The sequence below is a fragment of the Saimiri boliviensis genome, chromosome 1 (assembly GCF_048565385.1).
Source record: "Saimiri boliviensis isolate mSaiBol1 chromosome 1, mSaiBol1.pri, whole genome shotgun sequence".
NCBI classification, from domain to species: domain Eukaryota; kingdom Metazoa; phylum Chordata; class Mammalia; order Primates; family Cebidae; genus Saimiri; species Saimiri boliviensis.
In genome coordinates, this window is record NC_133449.1 from 51,019,733 (window position 1) to 51,026,918 (window position 7,186).

Sequence of the window (7,186 nt, forward strand, 5' to 3'; positions counted from 1 at the left end):
AAGAAACTAGCCTCCATAAGCAGATTTCCGTATATAGAGGGAAGGAATGGAGCTAAATCTCATTTGACCAAAGATTCTAGTTGAAATAAAAGTCATTTGGTGCATTCCCCCTGGGCAGCTCCTCTGTCTGAATCCTGTTGCCACAGTCCAAGGTCTGGGGTGACCATTGTCCTAGTTTGTCATCGTTAGCCTGGCATCATCTCCCTTTTAGTTTGTATCCTGAATATTTTCTTTTCTAACGAAGTATTACTAGAATTTTATTAAAAATAGCTTGTGTGTGGGGGTTTTGTTTTGGTTTGGTTTGGTTTTTGAGACAGTCTCCCTCTGTTAACCAGGCTGAAGTGCAGGGGTGAGATTTTGGCTCATTGCAGCCTCGACCTTTCCAGACTCAAACAATGGTCCTGCCTCAGCTCCCACAACCCACCCAGTAGCTGGGTTCACAAGGGTATACTATGGCCAGCTAAATTTTTGATTTTTTAAAATTGTTTTTAACTTTTTAATTTGTAAAATTTTAAATTTGTTATTTTTAAATTTTTAAATTTTTAATTTTTAATTTTCTTTTTTATGGGGAAATTCTCAAAAAAAAAAAAAAAACAAAACCAGAGCTCACCGTAGCCTCAATCTCCTGGGCTCAAGACATCCTCCTACCTCAGCCTCCCGAGTAGTTCTACAGGTGCACGCCACCACACCTAGCTAGTTTTTTTGTATTTTTTGTAGAGATGGAGTTTCACGGTGTTGCCCAGGCTTGTCTTGAACTCTTGGGTTCAAGTGATCCACCCACTTTGGCCTCCTAAAGCACTGGAATTACAAGTATGAGCTACCACACCCAGCCAAAAAAAAAAAAAGAAAAATGCTCTTAAATGGAATTTTAGGCCAGGTGCAGTGGTTTTCACCTGTAATCCCAACAGTTTAGGAGCCTGAGTTGGGAGAATAGCTTGAGTCCGGGAGTTTGAGACCAGCCTGAGCAAAACAGCAAGACTCTCTCTACAAAATATTTTTAAAATAATGAAGAAATGGGATTTTATAGTTTGTAATACAATAAACCATTTGTGGTCAGTTTTTAAAAAGATATTTAATCTTATTTATTTTAGCACTCTCTTTTACTCCTTTCTTTTTTTTCATTGACCATTGGTGATGAGTCTCTTTTACTTCCCAAAGGTATCATTTGAATAATTTTTATAGTCAACCTAGTGCCCAGCAGAGTGCCTGGTACACTCATCCGTTAGTTACTGAATGACAGAATTTATTCAGGATGGGTGCAGTGGCTCAAGCCTGTAAGGCCTGGGAGGCCCGGGCTGGCAAGAGCACTTGAGCCCAGGAGTTTGAGACCAGCCTGGGCACATGGTGAAACCCCATCTCTACAAAAAATATGAAAACTAGCTAGGTGTGGTGGTGTGCACCTGTAGTCCCAGCTACTTGGGGATGCTGAGGTGAGAGGATCACTTGAACCTGGGAGGTCAAGGCTGCAGTGAGCTGAGACCATATCACTGTACCACAGCCTGGGTAACAAAGTGAGACCCTGTCTCAAGGAAAAAAAAAAAAAAAATTATTCAAAAAGTGTTCATTTGCCACTGCAGGCTCTGAGGGGGAAAAAGGTGTTCATTAAAATGCAGATAATTGTCAAATTTATGCAAACGGTGTTCTACAAGAATGAATTTATCATACCATGAATTGCCTTTATGTCATGTTTTTGGATGTGAACCTTACTAGTTTGGGGTTTTAACTTTTTTAGAAACTAACAGAATCGCGTTGTAAAAAAAAAAAAGTTAATTCCCTGTGTATTTTTTCACCCTGAGACTCTCAGCATTACTTAAAAAATATTTTTATTTTGAAATGTACCTGCAGAAAATTATTATTATTTTTTGAGATAGAGTCTTGCTCTGTCACCCAGGCTGTTGTGCAGTGGCACGATCTTGGTTCATGACATCCTCCACCACCCGGATTCAGGTGATTCCCCTGCCTCAGCCTCCTGAGTAGCTGGGATTATAGGCATGTGCAGTGGCACGATCTCAGCTCAGGGCATCCTACCCCGCCCGGGTTCAAGTGATTCCCCTGCCTCAGCCTCCTGAGTAGCTAGGACTACAGGTGTGCGCCATCATGCCTGGCTACTTTTTTTGTATTTTAGTAGAGACAGGGTTTCACCATGTTGGCCAAGATGGTCTCGCTCTCGTGAGCCCACCTTGGCCTCCCAAAGTGCTGGCATTACAGGCGTGAGCCACCACGCCTGGCCCCAAAATTATTTCTTTTAAACAGCTTATTGAGGTAAAAATGACATCATCACTTTTGTAACATTATGCAGAAAGACAACCAAAGACTACCTACCCCCATAGTATGTGTACAAAAAATGCTTTCTATGGATATTTTTGTATATGAAAATATCATGGACTTATATAAATATTGTTTCTAGCACAACTCTATATTTGTAAATTAATTTATAATGTAAACCGGGGCAGCAAAGAAGGTTTCCCAAGAAAGTTCACTGCATGCTGAGAAGAAGAATCACATGAAATAAACTGAAAGTGGGATCACTTCTGGCTTCCTGGGCATTTCTGCTTTCCTGTCTTCAGCTTCTTTCTCCTAAAGGACTAGAGATGTGAGCAGTGTGGCAACAAACCACTGTAGGTACTTTATGTTGAGCAAATGGTTGGTTGGTTTGTTTGTTTGTTTTGAGGCAAAGTCCCACTTTGTTACCCAGGCTGGAGTGCAGTGGTACAATCTTGGCTCACTGCATCACGGCAACCTCCACCTCCTGGATTCAAGTAATTCTTCCTCGGCCTCCTAAGTAGCCGGGATTACTGGCGTGTGCCACCTCGCCTGGCTTTTTAGCGGGGGAGGATGGAGTTTCACTCTTGTTGCCCAGGCTGGAGTACAATGGTGCAATCTTGGCTCACTGCATCCTCCAAATCCCAGGTTCAAGTGACTCTTGCCATAGCCTCCCGAGTAGCTGAGATTACAGGCAACCTCCACTACCCCCGGCTAATTTTTATATTTTTAATAGAGACGGGGTTTCACCATGTCAGCCAGGCTGGTCTCGAACTCCTGACCTCAGCTGATCTGCCCATCTGGGCCTCCCAAAGTGCAGGGATTACAGGCTTGAGCCATGGTTCTTGACCTAATTTTTGTATTTTTAGTAGAGACAATTTTGCCATGTTGGCCAGGCTGGTCTCGAACTCCTGACCTCCAGTGATCCACACTTCAGCCTCCCAAAGTGCTGAGATTACAGGCATGAGTCACCTCACCAGACCTGTTTATTTCTAATTGATTGATGGTTCTGTTTTTTAGATTAAATTGAATTTCAGTGCAGCAGTTTATATTACAGAAAGAAACTGTGCTTTGAGGCCTCATACCTCAAGGAGAGCTCTGCAGCCTGGGGCGTGGTCCTCAGGGGGACTGCATGCATGCAGTCCCATCATTTTGAAGGAAATAGCTGGAAACTTGGCTCCATCTAGACCAGGGTTTCTGAATCATCAGTGGTACTGATATTTGGGGCTGGGTAATTCTGTGCTGTAGAGGTTGTTCTGTGTATAACAGGACATTTAGTAGCACGTTTATAACTTTAAGTAGCTGCCTTCCAGCCTTTAGGACCTGGTGAGCCATTCAGAGTAAGATGGCAAAGGAGAAAGTGAGGAATTAATAAGCAGGTTTCAGATTTCTTTCTTGACACTTTTAGATTCTTCATCCCATTCTTGAAATGACTGGAAAAACAGCAGCCTGGGAGGCCAGAGGCTTCAAAACTGTGTGCCTTTGTACCCTTCCGCCCTACACCCTCTCCAGCCCCGAAGGGCACTCAAACAGGTCCCCGGTCCCTCCCAGGACAAACGGGGCCAAGATTTGGCCACAAAGGAGCATCTCTAAACTTCAGAGCAAACTCCCAAACTGCTTCTCTTCAGAGACTTTCCAGAACTTGGAAAGATCCTAAATCAGGCGTCCCCAAACTTTTCACACAGGGGGCCAGTTCACTGTCCCTCAGACCGTTGGAGGGCCGCCACAGACTGTGCTCCTCTCACTGACCACCAGTGAAAGAGGTGCCCCTTCCTGAAGTGCGGCAGGGGGCCGGATAAATGGCCTCAGGGGGCCGCATGCGGCCCGCGGGCCGTAGTTTGGGGACGCCTGTCCTAAATCCTTGGGGTCTAATGGGTTTTTATTTTCTTCAGCTGCTCTATAGTTAAACCTTGAGGTTGTTAATGAACCCTCCCCTCCTGTTTTCCTGAGACTGGAGGCTTGATGGCTTCAGGGCTAGAGACCTGGTGGTCTTGCCTTTGTCATGGAAAGCTGTCAGCTGGGGTGTGTGCTGGATGCTGGCTCTGCTGAAGAAAAGGAATTTCTTGTGAGATTTTTAAAACAAAAAAAGGTCACAGAAGACTAGATACCTATTGAATTCCTCCCTACTTTTTTATTCATGATGTCCTCACCAAAGCCCTGGGAGGCATGAAGAGCAGTCATCATTTTTAAAAAGACAGCATTACAATAATAACAACCCACTTATCAGGTGCCAGGCACTGCCCTACAGCACATGTTAAATATAAACTAGCTGTACTAACATCTCAACAACTCTATGAAGTAGATACTGTTATTACCCATCTCATCATTAGAATGCTAAGGCCTGGGGAGTTTGTGGAACCGGACCTTGGTTGCAGATCTAAATGGTTGCAGCAGGTATGTGGTGCAACAGGGATTCCAAATTGGGCCGTGTGATGTCAGAGTCCTCCTGACCTGAACCTAGGATAGTGCCTCTCTCTTTCAAAGTGGAGAAGGCACAGGCACAGAGAGGTTAAGTAACTTGCCCAAAGTCATACAGTTTGTTGGTTGCAGACTTGGGCCTGGAACCCAGGCTCCTGCCCCCACCAGTTCAGTGTTGTTTTCTTCCAGGCATTTGCTCTGTATGTTTCCTGAGGTTGGATTTTGAGTCTGGGGCTCCTTTTTGTGAAGACAGGAAGGGAAGTCGCTGTTTCTTGGCATGTCCTCCTCCTCAGGATCAGCTAGCAGCCAGGTCAGTGGCCCAGGTCTCATGCTCCGAGGCTGCCCAGAAAAGTCAGATGATGGGGACGCCGGTTGGGAGCCTGAGCCTCGCAGGCACTGCATCCACTGACTCAGCAAATCTCCTTGGGGCACGACGCATTGTGCTGGGCTTTGAAGCTACTAAGATGACTAAGACCCATTTTTTTTTTTTTTTTAAAGACGGGGTTTGACCATGTTGCTCAAGCTGGTCTTGAACTCCCGACCTCAGATGATCAACCCGCCTTGGCCTCCAAAGTGCTTGGATTACAGGCTTGAACCACCACGCCCGGCCTCCATTCTCTGACTTAAGTTGCTTACTACCTAGAAAAAAGAGACAGATCCTTAGCAATCATGATGAAGGGCACTAGCAGATGTCCCCAGGGCAGGGAGGATTCCTGAGGCTGCTCTGAGCTTCCCCGCCTAGCTATGTGCTCTGATGGGGAGACAAAGAGTAAAGGACAGCTTCCCAGGCCTGAGCCGAGAGCCTGCAGCTTCTGCTGGGAGGAGACAGACCAGAATCGTTTCCAGTGGACAAAGCCATGGTGCTTCTGTAGAAGCAACCAGGTCATGTCAGGAGGAACTTGCTTCAAGACCTCAGGCCTTTGCACATGCTTAGAGTCAGTTCCCTAGGCCCTTCCAGCCTCCAGGCACATTCTAGTCAAGCTAACCAGTCAGCATCAGTATCAGCGTCTACACTCCACCCACACTCCTGGCCCTCAGCTTTCAGCATCAGTCCTGTGTGGAGAGACTGACTTCTTTGCACTTCAAAGGAGGTTCAAGGCTACTAGTGTGTTGGAGTCTCCCCACGCCCCCACCCCTCTTTACTTCCTTGAAATTTATTCAGTAAACCGCAATGCAGGGATCCTTCTGTTCTGTACTGGGATTAGAAAGCAGGGCATTAACAAGCATGGTGACCTCTCTTCCCACCCACCTCCAAGGATTATGTCAACTGACCCTACTCTACTCACCTTCAACTCTCCACACCTAAGCCCATCCACAAGCACTGTGGCCATAGATCAGTTATACAAACTCAGTCCTGGGCCTCAGCCTTCCCCTCAGTGAAATGGTGATAGCAATATCTACTCCACAGGCTTGATGGGAGAGGTACCATTCATCTGTGTGTGGGCCTAACTGTAACATCAAGAAGGACCTCTGTGTCTGCTCCACTTGTCTCTTCTCAGAACGTCTGACATCAGTGATATCCATTTTCCATTTTGTTAACCTTGCGTTACAGAAAGGTAGGAAAAGAGTAGGAGTCTTGGCAAATAGCCACCAGCATGAAGTCTCATGGGAAAGGGAAGTTCACTCATTTATCAACAACTGCAGTTACCGGGTGAGTCAGTTAATCAATGTACCAAACACCTACTAACTCTTATTTGGCTTCTTCTGTTTCTGTCTCATGCCCCACATTCAAGCCTGAGACAAGAACTGCTCCATGATGTCTCAGGGATTCAGCTGCCGTCACCGCCTCTGTTGCCAGGAGGACCACAGCAGCTGTGTCCCTGGGCTCTCAGCTGCAGCTCTTCATTCCTTTCTACTGCTCCAAGGTCACTTGCCACTTGGAAGCGAGTGTGATATTTGTTCACATAGAGACTATATTGTTTTCCTGCTTAGAACCTTTTGGAAAGGTCTACTGGCGAGCAGACTCCCGGGTTCTTCTGTGGCCCTGCATGAACTATAGCTCTTGTCCCTCCCGCCTCTGCCTTACATGCTTTTAGCCACTCACCATCTGTAGCTCCTCAAACATCCCAAACTCATCTTTTTAAGGGTCTTTGCCATTCTTCCTTCTGCCACACAAACTCAATGCCACGTCTTCTCTGGCTTCAACTCTTTTCTTTTTTTTCTTTTAATAGAGAGAGGGTCTCACTATGTTGCCCAGGCTGGTCTCAAACTCCTTGGCTCAAGCAATTCACCCACCTCAATCCCAGAGTGTCGGGATTACAGGCACTGTGCCTGGCCTGGCTTCAACTTGAAGGCCCCTTTTCAGAGCAGCTGTCCCTGAACAGCCTAGTCCTCCCCACCCCCACCAGCTTCCTTCAGGCTGCATTTTATAGATTTTTTTTTTCTGCCTTAACTAAGACTTTAATTCAAAACAAAATATAGATATTGTAAATAGAATGATTTCTTGGAATGAGGAGCCAGGGCATGAGAGACCCTTGAGGGCCATGACATGATTCACCCAGCCACG